Source organism: Pogonomyrmex barbatus, unplaced genomic scaffold (assembly GCF_055798465.1).
Source record: "Pogonomyrmex barbatus isolate J1 unplaced genomic scaffold, ASM5579846v1 scaffold1, whole genome shotgun sequence".
NCBI lineage: Eukaryota > Metazoa > Arthropoda > Insecta > Hymenoptera > Formicidae > Pogonomyrmex > Pogonomyrmex barbatus.
The window spans coordinates 3,902,478-3,923,511 of NW_028297098.1; the positions used below are offsets into that span (position 1 = coordinate 3,902,478).

General features: G+C 36.8%; 1 protein-coding gene and 1 long non-coding RNA gene across 4 annotated transcripts in view; one reads left to right on the forward strand and one right to left on the reverse strand.

The window, feature by feature from the left end:
• Invadolysin (leishmanolysin-like peptidase, invadolysin) overlaps positions 1-21,034 on the forward strand; it is a 257,502-nt gene that overhangs the window by 168,588 nt on the left and 67,880 nt on the right. Inside the window, exon 1 of one of the 3 annotated variants that reach the window (XM_011647326.3) lies at positions 18,000-18,233. The exons of the other annotated variants lie outside the window; for them this stretch is intronic. The gene's annotated coding sequence lies outside the window, so the exon portion shown is untranslated. Of the gene's footprint in view, positions 1-17,999; positions 18,234-21,034 lie in introns of those variants that run through there. 3 annotated transcript variants of the gene reach the window in all.
• LOC148937963 (uncharacterized) overlaps positions 1-21,034 on the reverse strand; it is a 37,635-nt gene that overhangs the window by 16,525 nt on the left and 76 nt on the right. The gene's annotated exons all lie outside the window — the stretch shown is intronic.

The following is a 21,034-nucleotide window of genomic DNA, read 5'->3' on the forward strand; positions in this document are numbered from 1 at the left end:
TGGCAATCGCTATCTTTCGTAGACGCTTTTAACGTAATGTAGCATCGGCTATAAACTGCGCGAGACAACTTGTTTATTTATTCCTTAATCTATATTGTCTCGTATTAATTCCGTTTAAAATTTGATAGTGTTTAGTTATGCATTATTGAAATGTATTAATGGGCTGCTATTTACAGTCATTAATGCCATTTTGGGTAACAATGCTAATTAATTAATATCAGATAGATCAATAGTTTTAGTTGGCAAGCTTGATGTATATCTATGATTTATTGAAAATGTCATAGAGTTTTGATTGTTATATTTAACAGTTGTCTCATGGGAATTGTCTCTGGTTAATTTATGCACATGACACATTGTAATTTTAGATTAATTAAGCTCGGTGAATGGGTATCATGACTGTCGATAGCAAACGGCTTTGTTTATGGGTGCGTTGCTATAATTATAATCATATCTATGTACATACCTATATTACAAATGCGATTCGTAGAATTTGATATGATATTGTTCTCGGTGATTATAGATTAGTCTTTTGTTTGTACGATAATATCGATGCAAACTATGATTCACGAGTATGTATGCTAATGTGATACCGAATCTTTTAAAAACCATTCTCTGAAATGAGATTTTTGCGATATTTTTTAATAAAATTTATGCATTATATATTAATATGCATCGGTTATCTTAGAAAGTGAACTTTATCTATAAATGTAATCTCCAGCGTGCCGTTTTAAGGGTAATCGTAGCGTCAGCAACTTTGCTGTCGCGAAATGAAATCTTCGGCGTTTATCGAGTTTCGAAAATAATCTCGTTTAACGCGATTTCATTTCATGATAATATTAATATCTATGGTAAATGAGTTTTCAGTGGGAGCCATGCGCGTATCTACTGAGTTTTTTCCGCGCTCCATCTCCGCCTTGTCGTCCGCATAGAAATTTCCCTCCTTCATGTCTAGTAAAAAATTCTATGCATCCGAGAGTATTCTCAATGAAATGGATAGTTGTGAAACCCCAGAATATCCCCCGGAGTTGTAACAATGATACGAAACGTTACCCAAATAACCGTTGATCTCTTGCCTTATTCCCGAAACAACTCAGAAAAGCAAATTTACTCGCGGAGAATTGCAGTTCGACACGTCATCTACGTTCACTTCTCGCGCACGAGTAATCTTTTTATCTTGGAATGCATTGTTACTTTTTCACATTTTTCCCTTTCTTTCCATGTTGCACGCACATTTATATAATTTAATATTATAATATTATTGAAATTTCTTTTATAATTTTTATTGGCGCGATTAATTGCGAAATATTGAAAATAACGATGAAAAATTTTTTTAGAAAAACAGAACGTACATAGATGAAATTTATTTTCCACGTGATAATTACGCGTAAGACTAATATAATATGCTGTTATCACAGCAGGATCATAATATGCAATATATGCACGCGCTCTCGATTTATGTAATATTTTCTGTATTGTGTAGATTATATATATTAGATCATACATTGTGTACATTGTAGTTTCCACTAATCGGTTCCCGTAAAATTGATCGATAAAATTACATTGGAGAAACATTGTTAATCCTTTAAAGAGTAATTAACTTCCGATCATCGATTATATTGGATACATATTTTATATATATAAAAATACGCCAATGTTGAAAATCGACAAATTGGCTCGAGACAAAACATAAATAATAAGACAAGCGGTATTGGGAGGAGACATACGGTAGAGAAATCAAGAGAAAACCGTCGCAAATCATGGATAAATTTACCCGAGCGGGCAATCCGATTAAATTGACTCCGATTCCGCGGCTGCATTGGTGGTAAATACTCTCTAGCTTGAGAAATCTCGATTGTTAAACGGCACCGGTGATTCCTCTTCCGGATTTTTGCTCGGAGTTATTGGATTCTTGAGTTCGGTTTTCTATCGTCGTTGGGCAGCGACGGCGGCTGCCAGAACGCCACTGAAATCTCGTAGAATATCGTTCTTTTTCAACTCGACTGCGTACACACGTGTATCTCACGGCTGGGATTCTCTGCTCCGACTATGTATCCAGCTCCAACTAGTAATGCGATTTATCCTGGCTGTTCTTGCCGTTCAGTTGCGCCTGAGAACGAAAACGAACGGTAGAGCGAAATGTTCTCGTCGTGTCAAATTTAATTTTATTTTTCTTCCTTCCTTTATGTTTTGTTGAAATGGATCATTTTTAATGATCACATGCAGGGAGCCATTATTTAACCGATTTTAACATATTTTATATTATACGCGTTTAATTACAAGCAGAGAAAATACGTCAATTAAACTTTGCTATTTTAATTTAACTTTTATTCCGAAATTATACATTATTATTATGCCACACATAATATTAAAAAATATAGAATTTAATAAAATGCATAACAAAAGCTGTGTGATATTTTAATCATTATTTATAATTTAAATATTTCATTTCCCTCATGTTACGGCAACACTCAATTAATCTTGTTTCCTACTTTAAAGCTTAGTTTTATTTAATTTATAAAATTTTTTGGCTTTGAGATAAATTGGATAGAATGGTATAGTTTTTTTTTCTGCTTTTGTACGTCCATGTCGCCGGATAAAAATTATGCGTCCTAATATGCCTCTTATTACGCGTGTACATGCTTAAGATATCAAATTACGTAAATCCTAAAGGGAGATTTCCGCAAAAGCGAGAGCAGAAATATCGTTTTAAATGAAATTGAGCCAATTATAGAGTAAATTAATCAAAGTTCATTCCTTTAATCTCCTTACTAACATATCTTGTTGCAAGCTGGGTGCTTTCGACTCGATCCTTACCGCGCTAAATCAATTTTATAGTTGTTACCATCTGGATACTAATCACGGAAATCATTTAAGAGAGATTACCTGCACTTATATCCGCAGGACGATTGCGTCTCGCTGAGCTTGGTAGCCGCGCGAAAGCTCTGTCGTACCGCAAAGAAAAAGAGTACCGAAATTAAAACTAATTAAAACTCGTATTTTCTCACGAATCGTGCTGAACGCCGTCGGAATGTTCGTTAAATGAACGACTTTCATGTCGCGTGCTGTCGAGTGAAAATAGAAAAAAAGTACCAGGAAAGTACGACTCCGAAGACAAGAAAGACGCCGCTAATGACACTCACAGAAAAGTAGTAAAATATACTAGTACGAGGTAATATAATTCCGGATGCATTGCGAAAACCTTGACTTTGAAGTGTTCTCAACTTTTTACGAAAAGCAGGCACACAAGTACAGCATATTCTTCATATTTTTCAATTTTTCAATTTTTTTCAACATTCTACCTTTATTTTCTTCCATCGAAATATCTTGCTTTCCAGCTTTATCGAGAAATACAGATGCCTGCGAAATTTTATTTGCTTATCATTTAATTTGACGTTTTCGTGGGTTTACATAATTTATTCCGGTACAGTATTCCGAATTTGCTTCATCAAATAACTATATACTATCTACAATTATCGGTATACCGGTAAATGGGTAACTTCAAATAAGTGATATCCGAATAACCATATTACGAACAGCCAGTACCCGCTTAATTGTGATTCCAGCATACGTGCCGGAACGTATTTACACACTTATTATTGCTCCATACATTAAAGGGTTGCCGTATATGCTCATTGGAATCGGACGCTCACAAGATCGGACGCTTAGTTTATCTAATTAGGTCTAGCGCGGGCGTCGCTTCGCTTCGCTTCGTCGCCACTGATCCTCGTTATCCCGTCCAATAATTGGCGCCCTTCCAGAAGCATTGCCGCGGATTTGCCAATTTATCGGACCGCGTCGGTCTGGCGCTTCTGAAATTCGATCAGCGCATAAGGGGAGTAACTTTGAAAGCTATTAGTTCGGCGAGCCTAAATGGACAGAATTAAATCGGATCGAGCGTGAAAATCCAATAGAGCATAAACGTATCTTAATAATCTCTATTCGCATAACGGAACGCCGGCGTTGCGGAAAATTATTACGCGGTATTGTAATCTCGTTCCGCGAATATAAATGGAATTTACATATAGAAATACGATTAACGTACTGCCGTAATTATGATAATCTATGCATGGGCTTTTCTTTTATATAAGCACAATCACGTCCTGTTTCCCAGAAAAGTCTTTCAGAAATGTGGAACGATGATACTTCTATATTGGTATACATACAACATTATTGTTTCTATATAAACTTTGATGTGGAAAAAAATTCAGGGATGAAAGAATTATCAAATTCTTAGTTTAAATTGTCACTCTTTCTTAAACAGTCAATATATTTAAACGAATGCCGGAATTTCCAAAATAATTTCAGATACATTAAGAGAAATGCTCTGCATTTAAATGTCCAAGGGTGAATTAAAATTGACGGTTTTTATTAATTTATCATTGAATGAAAGTGATTGTTGAAGCACATGATAAATAGGTAATCTCTCTCTCTCTCTCTCTCTCTCTCTCTCTCTCTCTCTATCTATCTATCTATCTATCTATCTATCTATCTATCTATCTATCTATCTATCTATCTATCTATCTATCTATCTATCTATCTATCTATCTATCTATCTATCTATCTATCTATCTATCTATCTATCTATCTATCTATCTATCCTGCGTACATCTCAAGTGTCGATAGTGAATTAAAGTTGCGTGACAAGGAATTTATTTTGCGGTCTTGTCTAACTTTGTTAGAAACTTCGACAGTATACGGTTATGCATCTACACTATAACGTAACATTAAGAAACTGTCGCCTCGCGATTAAAAACTTTGCGTTTGATGCGCACGAAGTTTCACATTATCGACGTGTAATACTCACGAACCGCGTCTTAAGTTTATTTTAATCTTAAAGATTAAAGATATTTCTAAGCTGCGCGCCATAGTCTGAACCCCGTGGAATTTTGTAACGATGTTTCTTCCTAAGGAAATTTGCGCATCCCCCCTTGCAATTTAATGATCGATCGGATTCCGCCGGTAGCGTGTCACCCCTTTGCCAAAATTATCTCCCAGGCACGTCGAACGTGCAACGGCATAAGCCGAATACTTCATCATCGCCGGCGAATTATTATCTTCCTCGGGAACATAACTCGATAACCTTCATTTTTCATCCGCTGAGCACGTAGGCGGGGGAGGGGAGGGGGAAGGGGGGGGGAGTTTCCGGCCGTGACGGTCGACGCAGGAAGCCACTGCGATCCGAAGGGCGAAAGGTGCATTCCTAGGGTGCAAACTTGTGCAAAACCTGCGACGCGGAAAGACCTTATTACGATAAATCACGTTTATCGAACCGCCCGACGGCATAGGTAGTAGAGCCGCGTCTAGCTTCGTATTTGACTTGCAAAGCCTAGGACCTGATTCAGCGATCGAGAAAGGAAGAAAAAGGAGTCGTCGCGTCGTTAGGTCGCACGCGATTAGGTTTTCGTCTGGGCGGGTTAACACGCCCATCTCGTTTCCGCGTACGTTTAATGGGCTAATCGCAGTTCTCCGATAGAGTTATTTCGTTCGGTTTGTGTTGTTTACCGTTTACAGTTGCAATAACGAATCTCGCGATTTACGACGAAATCGTAACGTTCGGTTATAAAATAATCCGGGCGAATGAAAATTCTCTTTCGAGCTTATAAAACAGGCCAATAAAATGAAGTGTTCAATAACCGAATGGGCGAAGACTTCGTGGACCGTTGGAATTTTTCGAACCGAACGTGACCCGCACGAATTCTACGGTTAGCAACAATTCAATTTCCCAACGTTTTAATCTGCGAACGGATAAGCCATATTGCTAAAAAATCTCGATGCTTCTCCAATATAGAGAATTGGATCAACCTCTAACATACGTGAAAGACGTATTTCCAATTTATAGGTTTTGTTTTTATAAACGCAGAATCACAATGGGTGAAATTTATGAAATATCCCAGATACAGAATCTATTCCAAACATGAATGTTAAAAAAAAAGAATTCCTTCAATATTTATTTTATAATCCAGTAAATTTATTCTATGCTTCTTCTACTTCTACAAAATATTTTCTTTGATATCATGATATTTGAAAAGTTAATGCAAAGTTTTTTCGTACTAAAGTCCTATTATTTGACGTCAAAATTACGGTTTCTACGGTTAATATATATATATATATATATATATATATATATATATATATATATATATATAATATTATAACTACGCAACATTTCCCGACCGCGGCAAATCGATTTTAATATTTGCAGTACGGCGAATACACATTTAGCTTTCCGACGAACGAAAACATTATTGATTCGGTTTGGCGTATGCAGTCAACGACAGCTGCAGATTTTGCGGAGATAGGGGCTCTGGCAACGGGGGAAGATCGTTGAAGAAATCTCGCACAAAGCAGAAGATTGCAAAGCCGAACTGCTACAGTAGTATTCTATGGAACTTGCGCTTTGCAGAGTTACGTCAATGCTCGTCCACGTTCTACGTTGTTCCATTCGAAACGAAGCAACCGAGTAAATAGCTCCTAGCCATACATCGGCAAACAACTTCTATATCGATACGGACTACTGCGGAATCGGGTTGACTTATCTCGCAAAAAAATCGGCGGGAGATACGTGCATACGTGCATGTATCTCTGGTCTATGTTTGAACGTCAGCATGAGCGTACGGTAAGATACAAGAGAGTAAGCATAATGCAACCTCCTCAGTGAAATGACCGCCGATCGATACCTCCGCGAAATCCGTTTTTCTGTTATTCTGTACAATACTCGAGATACAAATGATTGGAGCATCTTTTATATTTATTTATGAGAAAAAATATTTAGATTAAGTATTTTTATGGAAAAAGATATGGAAGTATATATTTTTTTATATATTCGATTTTAATACTGATTTTAAATCTAAATTAAATATTTTATTTATAATATAATTTAATTATTGCATTTCTGAAATGTCATTATTTACGATCAGAGACGTATAAGGTACATTGAAATAGCGAAAGAAAAATTGGACACCTTGAAATTCTTTCTGTTGTAAATCAAATTTTAAAGAAACATTTTTTAAATTAATTATTATTAATAGTTGTTGTATTTTAAAGAACAAAGCTAAATGTTTTTGAAAAATTAAATGGGCACAATTGATAAAATCTATATGAGTTCGAAAAATTGCATTTTAGTATTTATTTAAAAAACTAGAAAATCGTAATTTTTTGTTTGCTCCTGGCAAAACAGTAAAATCCCAAAAGATCAAAAAAACAATTCGTTCACATTGATTACTCTCAACATAGGTAATTTTCACAAAAGCGATATTTTAAATATTGTTTATTAATTTTTAACATTATTGGAAATATGTTTTTTAAAAAATTATATGTCAGATAAATATGCGACAACATACTTCGTTAAATGATATTTAGCTTTTTGAATAATACAAATAGAATCAAAAGAAATTTTTAGTATACCGAAAGAAACATAATAAAATATTAAAGATAAATATTATAAAAGTATTTTATATTATTTATATTTTATAATTCTACATTATATTTTACATTTATATTTTATAATTCTACATTAGGCATTTATATCCATAAGACAATATTTCTCCAACGCATCGTGATTTACTATTTGGCAAATTTACGTTTTGAAATTTGACTGTATTCAATTGATTAATATTGTTTACATGAATATTTAAGCTCCATGTACAAATATAAGATGCAACGACAAAGATCAATGAAAATAACAACCATCAAGCGACTCAATAAACTTTCTACATGTTCAGGAGTCTCGGTTGTTAAAGGCTCGAACCTTGACGGAAGTGAGTTCGCGAGACGAATAGCGGCGACACTCATTTCCGGTTTCGTATCGCCGTGGTCATTCTTGCGCGCCGGAAATTACAAGGATATTCGATGGTCGACTTGGGATCAACAAGGGCGCTGTCGAGATCGTCGGGAGGAGTGTGAATACAAATCTAGTAATACCTTGTTCTCTCGACTATACATAATAATCGAAGATACAGATTTTATGTAAGATGTGTCACGATGCGACTGTCATTCAATATATGATTTTATTACGATCAATCAATTTCATAAATAAGAGGAACGATATAAATGAAAACTGATTTTGTATTTATCATCAATTAGTTTTAAGTTTAAATAAATAAATGAATTAAATGGACTAATGGAGTAATTATTGTTTAATGATAAAATTTATTTGAATATTACGTTATAATTCTTGATTAATCTTTGATTTTTTTACAATATTTTTAACATATTTGAAGAATATAGCATGCAAACAGAAAATATTTTACTGAATAATAATTGAAACTTGTATTATAATTGAAAAATATCTTACAAATGTCTAGTACTTTTTTAATATATCTTTTAATATATTTTATTGTATTAATATATTAAGGATTGAATATTGAAAAGCACGAAGATACATCTGCAATTTCTGCATGAATATTATGAATCTATGAATCTATGTATGCCTTATGTTATAGATTAGTACACTTTTTTATCTTTTAAAATGATTCTATAAGTATACTGTTTAAACTGTTAAAACAAAATGGAAGAATAATCATTTCAATTTATATTTAATCATAAGCATAACAAAACTATATTCTTTAAAAACAAATATAATTATGTCACTTTATAAGAGATTAATATACATTAAATCACTCATTGATTGATCGCTCATTCATATATATATATATGCATCTATCAACGATAGCAAAGATTCAATTTTATTGTTGCTTATTCGAAGAGTACCGAAGAAGCGGTTCCTCGATTTGACATAAAGCAATCCATTTCTATCGGTGGCAGACCCGGTCCACCGAGAAGAGTCTCGTCTCACCTCGTCTCATACCCTCATATCGACCTATCGGCTACGTAAACCTTATTCCGGATCATCGTCGAATTTCTCACACCGCGGATGGCCTCGGGCCGAACCGGAAATTTGATTTGATGCGGGCGAGGGCGGGAATGCGATTTATTGAAAGGTCGTTACGGGCACGCGATATATTCGTTATCCCCCGGGTGGCACGGCAAATATTCCGAAGAGTCGCGGGCGAGAGGGTGAGTTTGCTGTCGGTGGTCGAACAGTGACCGCGGCTAGCAGTGGTATCATCGAATTAGGTTGCCCGCCGAGCGGCGCTAATGTGAAAATTACGACTGCGGAAAGGCTCGCCGGTTTATAATCGGATCTACGCCGTTGAGCGGAGAAAGGCTGAATATTTGTGCGCGATCCGAGAGAGAGAGAGAGAGAGATACGGAGGGTTTTATCATCCGTTGCTTCGTTACAGACTCCTCGACGACGTGTTTCACCGGGGATCGTATTGTTTATACGATAATGGACAGTATAATGAAATAACCGTGTAATTTTGAGAGAATTCTTTGATCATAATACTTCATAATTCTTCAGCGCAGCCATTTGGACTAATAACTCTTTAATTCGGAATTAACGTTAAATAAGCTGCACGAGTTTTTCCTTTGTCGTTATTATCATTATAGAGCGAATCTTTGTGAGTGTACATTTTGGTTTGTAATGTTTTAAATAAATTATCTTTATCTAATATTTTATGATTTAATAGCTAATTTTTGTTTAAAAAGAGTAACATTTTTGTACATTATGTTCATTATTTTAATATGTGTAAATGATATTTATACATAGCACATTGTTACACGAAATTGTTGCAATTTTTGTCGATATTGTATTGGTTTTTTTCTTTATATAATAAAATGTCAATAAATAACTGAATAAAGATTGAAATCACTATCATTGTAAGTTTAAGATTCTATTTACGAGTCTATTTCAGTCGCAAATTGTACAGAACGAAACTGTTGTATATACAGTCGAACGAAAATCCCGAAGGATTAAATCACTGGGAGGAGGATTAAAGCGCATCATCAAATTTCGTATAGTCTCCGTCGAGCGGCAAAACGGGAAGAAAAACGGAGCGTACAGAAAGGAATCGGTCTCGAGACCGGAGTAACGTCAAAGGTAATGCGGAAGAATATTGGATTCCGGAATGTGGATTTTGTCGTTGCATTGCGCCTGGCGCAGGCCGGTGTAGAGGCAAATATCATCCATTAAAGCCAGAATAAAATATTATTTCGCGCATTTCGCAGTACCGCGTCTTAAATTTTAATATAGCGGGCCGACATGACCCAGGCTCTGCGCTATATCATGGAGCGAATCGTTAAAGTGGAAAGCACCAAATTGTATCGTAGTGCATTTCGTCTCCGCCGCACAGAGCAGTGGCGCGAGTACATTCGCAGCGTTAAACTAAGCATGAAATTATGACGAAGTGCCGGTGTTATTACGAAGCACGAGATTTGGGACTGCGGATTAAGTTGCACATTACGTAAGCCGTACTTCAGAGGGGCAGGGGTTACATCTATGTTACGCTGGACGTAACAAACATTAAATTCTACTCAGAGCTGGTAGCTCGTTGCAACGTTGCTCAAAGCATGCAAAGCCCAGAGGATGAAAGTTCAAACAATATTTATCACAGTCCGGAGAACGACATTCCGCTGCTGTCCCTCGATGGCCGAAATTTGGAATTCTATCATATAACGTTACATCACTTTTGCGATAAGGTAGCAAAGAAATTAATTTGTCGCGAATTTTCCGTGTTCGAATACGAATAAAGTTATGTTCAATTACTTACGGAATTATAAAAAAACGCCGTGCAAAAAAATCTATCTTGTTAGCTCTTCAGAGTAGAATTTAAAACAGGTAACTCACTTATTTGCTAATGCAGCCTCTCTCTCAAAGCGAAAACTGGCTGGACGCTGCTTCTCACGAGCGAGAAGAATCTCGTGCGTTATCTGCATCACGCGTACCACGGCGGATCAGGAGGAAACTCCCGACTTCCGAGACGTTATAACTTATTATTATCGCCAGACGTGGGATTTAGGGAAGGATTAAATCGAATATCACGCGGCGAGTTGTATCGCCGGATACAGGCGACGACGGAATACCAAACTAAATAAACTGCCGGCGCGGAGTTAGATGAGACAACAGGCCATAGGCCATAGGCCATAGGCCAAGTCATGCGCGCTGCTTCGCCGGATATCATATGTTTTCAGAATTCTGCGGTTACGCCGCTCGACGGACGTAATCTTCCGGCGCGCCGGCGTGGCGAAAACCCCACGGCGCGTCTCCTCGTTGCCGTCAAATCTGTTTAGCGCGTGTCACGAATCCAAATGGATCGTCGTCGTGCTCGTAGCTTGATCTTCCGCTCAGCGGGACGCTTTGAATGCCACTTTGTGTGCACGACCGTCTCACACCTGGGTTATATAAATTCCGCATAACAGCTTGATGCTCAAGCGCCGCATATCTTAAAAACGATAATCCTACTGAGGAGGAGTATTCGCTACGAAGAATAGAGAGCTTTTTTCGAATGCTTCCCAATAAAAGTTGTTTTCTGAGTTATATCTGTGGATCCTATTTCTGGTTGTGAGAACAGAATTTTAATGATAATTTATTTAACAAATGTAAAGTTTCGACGTTTCAATGATATATAAATAGCATTATTGATGAAAAATTATTGATAGCTTTTTATTGATGCAGCTCAATATTTAATTGAAGATATTCATTAAAATGTAATATATGAGAAAAGTTAGTTGATTATTTAGTTATATATTGGAATAAACTAACCATTATATATATATATAAACTACAATTTACAAACGTCCTTAGATCAATAACGTTTTCGATTAATTCTAATACCTCATTAGATACTCGATAGCGTAGCGATGCGTGTTTTTATTAAACTATATAATTATGCTACATGTACGCAACATTTACGTACATTTTATGTAACTTATAGCTCGTTGAAATTAAAATAAGAATAGGAAAATGACGATTATGCAAGATGTCTCATTGCGCCGGGGGAGCTTGATGAGAGTACACTTGCTATCTTCTCTTCCACTCTCGTCTACTCTTTCTCCAGGAAGAGGATAAGGACACGAAAAGAGACAGTGAACTAACGCGAGAAGAGCTCCGAGAAGGTTATATCGTCACGTAGGATTAAACTTATACGACCAACCGTTGTCTCGCGGGCGTATTTCAAGTACCATCGGTGCTCCCCCCCCCGATCCTACTCTCGAAACCGTCTGTCGCCGCCGAAACTTCTCGTCGTCGACGTCTCTCTATGGCGAGGCGACTCGTATTATACGCGTTCTACAACGAGCGAAAAACGAGTCGGGGAGGCAGTCAGAGATTGTGCCCCACACACACACACACACACACACACATACACACACACACACCGGATACGAAGCGGACGCGGAGGAAAAGCGGAGGATGTGACGTTCGACGTAATCCCGCAGCACAATCCTGACGGTGCTGCGGCGCTGCCGAGCCGAGAATCTGTCAACTCGCGCGTACGCGTGTCAGCCTTTCGACGTGAAACAAAAACTATACATGACATCGGCGAGATTGGAAAAGGGCGGCAGAAACGCGCACGGCGCGGCTTGGCTGGTCGGCAGTGAACCGAGTCCGCGTATATTTTCGTACATTTCATATCATAGGAATGACGCTGCCTGAGGATCGCTCGCAGCATTCCTGTATCCCGTTATTTTCCAATCTTACCGATGTAGATCCTGCTATTTCGTGATGCAGTGAAAAAAAAGTTTTTTCCTTCCCATACGTAGAAAGAATTATTTTTTTTTTTTATTACTTCTGATTTCACGCTGTCTTTCAGAAGGTACAATTATTTCGTGTAATTATATTTGATTGGAATATTTTTGTGACAGTTTGTCCTTCGAAAAATCAAACCGATCATGTTTTATTAAAAAAGAGAGAAATATATTTCTCCCCTTTCTCTAATGTTTTTCAACTGGTATACTGATCTGGTTGGCTTTATATGAAGCGTACTGTATACAGTGTATCGGAATAATACGAATTTTCGCAAACGTGGATTTACCGGATTTCGAGCGTGAGCCACGCAATTATTGTCCGCGACCGTCATCGTCATATGCGCATTGCAATTTCCGATAAAGCGGATATCGCGTATCATATCATAATGAAATCAATAAATGAGAGCATGCGTGCGTTTGTTAAATCGCGACTCTTGAGGAGTGCATCGCGTGCATCTCGTTCCGGGATTTCTTGCGTTCTCCAGACACAAAGAGCGAGAATGCCTCCTTCCCGAGGCATTCTTCGTGTAACGGCGAGCTTCCTGTAACAAAGCGATTTTATATCGAGGCATTGTCACGCGTAATTCTGTCAGAAGCATAAATTCCGGCTTAGCTCGTTAGTCCGACCGTGCTCTTCGCCGTTTATATGGCTCCTACGCTAATAACCTTGGCGCGGAGCGTGAAGCAGCCCTCCAGTGACTCGTTCACACGAATAGAAGGCAAACGATCAGCAAACGTTATATAGCAAATTTCTATCTTTCCGCGTGAGGTTTCATCTCGGCGCCGCAAGTGGCTGGTTGTACGATGCCGCAAGATGCGCGGAATATGTTCGCCGGTGTGCTTAATTAATGAGCTCGGATAGCTCATTACTGACACCCTTGCCTCGCTGTTTCGGTTCTCTCGTGATATGACGTGTCTGCTCCGCTTATCAAGTTATCAACTTCACACGAGAGATACGTCATGTCGCATCAACGCACGAAATTTTGTCAGTTTGATTAATCCTTTGCTACATTTCATTGCGTACATACGCTACAATTGTTCAAAAATCTCCTAAAATGTCATATATCGTGTTTTAAAACTTGATTACTCATTGTAATATTTGGAATGTATAGCATCACAGCAGTATGTGTTACAAATAAATTTTAATACAAATGAATTGTTTTACATTATTTTTTATTAACAACCTTCTTTCTCGAATAGTATTTTAAATTATCACTCATTTTTATTTAATAGTATAGAGATGAATTTAGCTAGCTATTTTTATTTACGCATGTCAGAGTCATATCATGAAGTAATTTAAATATCACATTTTCTGAAGGTTTTATGCGCCAAGAATAATGCCACTATAAAAGTCTAAAATGAACACTTCTGGTGAGGAGTTCGTAGCATAAAAGTTCAATGTGAGCTATATCTGTACTTACATTTTAATAAATATGAGCTGAAAATTTTTTCTTTTATTATTAGCATTTACCTCCTTCCTTATGCCGAGTCCTCGATTCTACAACTTCGCTACTTTTTTCATACTACATGACGAAACGTGAAGGCAAAAATATATTCCGAGAGGAATATCATCGTGACGCCGTCTGTAACATTTCATCGGAACTTTTTCATAGTGCTATCGTCACGTATGCAGCTGCCTTACAGTGCATCTTTTTTGTACCCCAGCAGCTCATCGATTACGAAGTAAGAGTGTACGGAGGCGCGAGATACGCGGCGGCACGGCGATGAATAACGGCGCGTAGAACGACGGACGGGCCGGGAGAAAGACGGAGTACGGAAATTTCGTGCGTTCCTCCCTGTGACGGGACGGGCATTAATACACGCTGCCGTGAATTTACGATGCCGTGGAAAAGCAATATCTGTCGCTCCGGGGGTGTGCCGCTGCGTCGGGGAGCCCGGCCGAATGTTCTGACAACCACCTGGCAATCCCTTCGATTATTCGTTCGTCCACGTCGCAATAGCGTGCATGGACCGGCGGCGCAATCAAAGTCGACCTCGTAAACCCGCCGGTTTTATTCCAAATCCGCCGGATTCACCGTACCTACCGTCAATCTCGGACACGCTACCTACCCGTCACACCATGTTCGCGCGAATCTCGTCCCAGTGTATTGTTGCGCAAAAGAACAAGTTTAATTCCGCGTGGGCGTCCCTAAGTGTGGTGGCTCTGGGCTGAATGAGACATGAAAGAAACTGTAAATTCGACATTAGCGTTTTCTAATTTTCTTTCTTTCAAAATGTTAATTTCAGGCTTTTGTTGTTTTATCTATCATCATAGGTTATTGTTTCACTTATAGACTTACTCAATCTAATACATTATAAACTTTTGATACCCATCTCCAAATATCACATAACGTCAATGTGTTACAGAAAGTTTTGAAATTTCCAATATTTTATGATGTGATTTTTTGAAGTCGATTTCTGTATGATATCTCTGCATGACATATATCTTCATATCTTCGAATATATTTTGGAATTATTCGATTTTAGATAGCAAGAAGAAACTATGGACACTGGAATAGAAACGAGCATTTCATTTTGGTTTCATGTTTAAATTTAAAATCCTTTAAATCCTTTTAAATTTAACTTTTTGACAAAAACATTTTAATATTATAGAGATTTATAAAAACACAACACGAAAATAAACAAATCTGAAAGTATTATATTAGATATCAAAATTGACTTTCCCAAAATTATTCGAGAAATTGTTACATATATTTATACATAAATGTTATACATAGAAAACAGAGATTATTGTTATTATGTGAATTTATTGGATTTATCATGATAGTATTTCTTATTGTGTTACTTTTATCCTGTTTTATCCATATTTAGAGATGCAGGAGCAAAACTGTATTTAATTATATTTATAAAATTTTAACTAATCTATAAAGATGCGTTCGAAAATTTTTCGTCGGATGTTAAATAAGGATAAAATGATACCCGGATGCACCAGGGTGTTATTTCCGAACGCATCCTAATATCTAAAATTAATTTTAATATAATTTGTAATATCTCTAATTCATTTTTAGCTTTGATATTGATGAAAATTTGTTGTAAATGTCAATAAAAAATACTGAAATTATACAAAATAAATAAACGAGTAAGCATGCACTGTATTTGTTGAAAATTTATGTTGCATTTTTTAATCATAAACATGAAATTAATGTTATTCTTATTGTAAACTTGTCGTTTGACGAGTGGACTTCGTATTTTTGTTTAACAGATCAGGTTTATTTTTCTCTTCTCAGACAGAGCTTTGTTTATCGAACATCGGAAAGCTGAGAGTTTTTGCCACATCGTTGCTTTGCCTTTTTCATCATGCGTAGAAAATGGCGGCATCTCTAAATTCCCAAATTTCCGGTCGGTGAATCAAACGATATAAATTTTCCAATCTATTTCACCTTTATTGCTTTATCTTTCCTGTTTGTTCTCACTACCTTATCTTGTACCCCTCAGAACTGTTAGATTCGATTCTATCCCCAGGATTTTGGCGATATAATCAGGAAGCGAGGCGTGAATAAACCTAGTACGAATCTAAATGGACGAACTAAACCGCGATACGCCAATGGAAGTGAAGCAGATAACTTAACTAGAAAAGAATTTGTAGATACGTGACAATTACTTATAATCGAACTGGCTTGAATATACATTAATATCTTTTTAGATTGTTAAAGAAATCATTTTTGCATTTGTTTCTGTATCTTCAACGCGACGCAAGAATTGATTGCAAGCGGCCTGCAATCGACAAACCTAATGATTCGCGAGCAACACGATTTTTCCCGCCCTCTTTTGTTGGAAAGGGAGATTTTTCGAGATAATATTGCTATCATCGATTGTAACAAGTTACGTTTGATCTCCCCTTCTCGATCTTCGATAACGTTCTCTCTTCTCCATCGTTTCCTATCTGTTTATCTATTTTTTATCTTCTATGGCAATCCTCTTTTCCCTTTCTCCATTCAAGATCCCACTTGATCCCTTGCGCAGGAGACATATCGGTCGATAATGCTGGTAAGGGTCACAATTTTGAAACGAGAAAGAGAGAGAGAGAGAGAGAGAGAGAGAGAGAGAGAGAGAGAGAGAGAGAGAGAGAGAGAGAGAAATGATGATACGACAATAAATCGCTGTTCTTTGTACGAATTGTCAGAAGACATATGTTTCGTATTATTTGTAGTGGAAGTGAATTAATTGCATTGCCATGGTGAAATTTCATGGCACTTACATATTAATTATATTTATTTTTTAACAAAAATGTTATCTTTTTGAACAACAATTTATTAACAATAATCTATTTATTTAATAATTTATTTATTTTTGTTTTTTATTAAGAAATTTATATCATTCCATATTCTTCATGAAATTTTTTATGGTTAACAAAAAAATTTACTTTTACTGTAATAATTATATATCAAATATTCCTGTTAAATATAAATAAAAATATTTTAGAAAAGAATAAATGCGTATGAAATTCATTAGATTTGGATTTATAAAAGAAATATTACAGATTTCTCTTGGTATTTCAGGCAATGATTAAGATCTACCATATATAATTCTATGTGAAAATCCTCTTACACTTTTATTTATGTTTTAATTATATATGAGTTAAATTGTGAATCATGCATAGCTTTTCTCGATATCTTTAACATTGTAATTGGTTTTGATTGCGTGAAATAATTATTACATCGAACGATCACTGCAATTGGTTATGAAATAGTAAAATCAGAATCTCTCTTTCTTTCTCTCTCTCTCTCTCTCTCTCTCTCTCTCTCTTTCCCCCACTCTCTCTTTGCGCGTGCGTTTGTACGCCAAGAGTTGAATTCTAATAGATAGTAAATAGAACATACACACCATAGCGTGAACGCAATCAGGATGCGCTATCTCATGCAAAGCCTCACCGTCATCTCTACTTCCTCCTTCTCTCTCTCCCTCTCTCTATACTTTCCTCTTACGTGCCTCTCCCCTCCTCTCTTTCTCTCTCTTTCTCTCTTGCGCTGTTCCCACTTTCGAGAGTAGGAGCTCGCTTTACGCTCGAATTTGAACCCTCGAGAAAATTATAGAGGTGGGTTTGCGGCGGTGCCGGCCAAGCTAATCCCACCGTATAATTAACCACCGGCAACCGTCCGGGTTCTCCCTGCCGCCGTACGCCATTACTCATGGCTAAGCTTCCACGAATGTGTGTATACACATACGCCATTCCCTCGCGATCCCGCCGATTTCACTGGTAACCCGCCCGCGCGCGGGGAACGCCATATATACAAAATATACGCAAAAAGAAAATGTACGCGTGTTCCGTACAACGTCGGTGGTGCACAGCGTCGCGACGACACGTATCCGCTGCACACCTCTCGACCTCGGGTAGGTCGATATCGATTCGGCGCAGTGGATACGGCCAGACCGCCGGAATAGTTGGACGATCATCTTCGGAGCGTGAAGCGTGTCGGATGGCTAGGGAGTCCCCTCGGTCTCTCGATTTCTCTAGCCGAAAAACCTGAAGAGAGTGCGCTCCGATTGTTATTGAACCACGGAGCGCAAAGTGAACGGAGGGAAGTGAGAGGAGAGAGGGTCGAATGGACCGTGATACTCACATGCCGTTAACTATTCTGCTTCCTGGATGGCAGTTTACGTTAAAATTATGATCAGATATCATAAAGGTAATGATGGCTATTTAATTTCAACTGGTTTGGTGCTCAGATATTAGCCAGCTTTGTTTATTAGATATAATTTTAAAAATAATTTTTCACATGCATAACCGAAGCATGATTATAATATATTTATTTAGTTATCTTCATTTTTTAATGTCAGATAATTATTAATTTCTGTATTAACGAAATGAATGTTTATGTTTATTTACATAATTATAATAACAATGATTATATGATTACATTACATTACATAAAAATTTTTAATCAACTAATGATTCCAATTCATCAAAATTATGGTTTTCATGATTTTAGTAGTAAAAGTCAATAATATAGCAGCCTTATACGAAGCCGATTAAAGGCTGAGCCTAACATTATTATCATCGTGCTATAATATGATAAAATAGTGTAATAAACTTGAAATAGATTTGATATTTCAATTAAAGCAAATTAATAACTATTTTTGTTTTTTCTCTATAAATTTTCCTTATGCATGGATAATGTATATATATTTCTTTTTAGCGATAAAAATATTACTATGTGTCGTCTTTTTTATGTATTTACTGTAATGTAATATATCTTCTATAAAAAATTAGAAATAAAGCTAATATTATATTTTAATAAATAAACATTGCGTATTATAAAATGTATATATATATATATATATATATATATATATGTTTTGCAGATTTATCAATATAGTGTTATATTTTCTATTTAAAGCGGCGAATCAATGCACTGAAATATATTCTATATAAGGTACAGCATTCTGTCGCTACAAAGTGCGTGAAACGTTCGTATGAAATATCGACGAAGCGATACCATTTACCTGTCGTTTTGATTGTCCAACGTGTTTTACGAGAGCTATACCACCACCGGACTATCCGGAATCGTTTCATGAAAGTACCGGAGTAGTTACCATATCGTCGCTGTTATCGGCGTTACGACTGCGTTGGCGCGAGGCCACTCTCGTTATTATCGTGTTTAAACGGACGGAAAAGTTCGTCGTTAAGGTCGACGGAGAGTCGACACGGCCTCGGGCGTTATTAAATTACTCGCTGACTTTCCATACCAGTGGTTGCGCGATACGTTCTCCTTTTCTCTTGTTCTCTCTTTTCGTACCCATTCCGTGGTAATACGGCTGTCATATAACATTATGATATTTGCTCATGATCTAAAGCTCGCAAATGCGTAAATGAGACACTTTTCTATATCAATAATTCTCAAATCTGCGATGATTTTTAAAATGATATCAGGAATTGGAAAAGCTTCGATGATAACCATTGATTTTCAACCTTCTTTCACACGTATCGTGCAATAAACTTTAATTAGAAGGCACTCGCGATCAAATGAATATCTTGAAACTGCGACAAATGCTTTCTCCACGTGTAGCATATAACGAGCAAATAAAATTGAACATGGCAATATCGGTTCATACGCGAGACTTTTCTTTTTCAATTTTTCCAACTGTTCTTTTATAATTGTATTACAGTCCCTTAGAAAATTATACGCTTAAAGTTTCATATTTATATACATTAGACATACTTTCTCGATTTTAAATTAATTTAATTAGTTAATTAATTAAAATAATTAATTAAATTAATTAATTAATTTCTTTCATTTATTATGCACGATACGACTTTTGAATTTATTTTTGCTTTTTTTAATACAATGAATTTACATTCTCTAATGTTCTTTTTATAAAGAATGAAAGAAACATTATGTAAATTAAATTCAATTTTGTAATAAGTATAAATCATAAATATCATAATAATATATGATGCAAAACATCACATAATGAAATATGGCATTACTAAAAGCTTAGAAAAAAAATTATGAAAATATTACGCGATTGGTAGAATCTATGTATGAATAAACTAGTCGAAGATTAAAATCTTAATAGGTATGATTTTATTAATTATGAGATTATTGCACATTTTGATCTTTTGATGCGATTTTCATATACTAGGTATTTGCAAATTTTACTTGCGAGTGTGAAACATTTATTCATACGCGATAAAAGTAATATTCTTTAATTTGTTGAATGGTGATATTTTACAACTACAGCGAGCTCGCAATCAAGAATCACGGTGACTCTAATGCACCGGCAAATGAAGTTCGTGATTTCGCTGAGTCGATTCGCCACGGACGAAAATAATACAGCTGTACAATAAAGGAAACTTTGAAGAAACGCCGCCATTATGGTGGCCGCCGCGTAAGAAATACTTTAACAGCAAGCGATCGATCGAAGTTATCGCACTTCTACGGCCGGTCCGCACTAACGACGCAGTCGTTATCTCAGAAAAGTTCTTTTTTTCTAATTGAAAAAGAGTAACCCCTTTAGCGAGAGCACAGAAGGGGTTGAGCGATGCAGCTTAAGCGATCTCGGTAATGGATGGTGGAAAATAGTTTTCGTTATCGTTGCCATGACAGATGGTCTCCGTATCCGGATAAACGATGTTTCGCCTGTATAACCTGTCCCAGCCATTGCCAATTCTTTAAGCTGTCCTCGGAAAGCATCGTCATATCGCAACGCTAAATCTCCGCCGACGAGGGTAAAGCGTAGCGGCGTTAGCGCGACCCCGACGGAGGAGCTTTCTCCGTGGAAAATGTAAGGGTAGAAGATCAAGGGCCGGCTTCGCGATGAAGGAAGTAAATTACTGGCGCTCATGAATTTTTTATGGGCTGTCGCAAGGCCCCGTCATCGTCGTCGACAAATTCTCGAGCGACCCGGTTTAATGAGGCCGATTAAAAGTCGGATATCAAACGCGCGCTCGATCGTCAAACGAATGCATAATGCAAAAATCGCTACA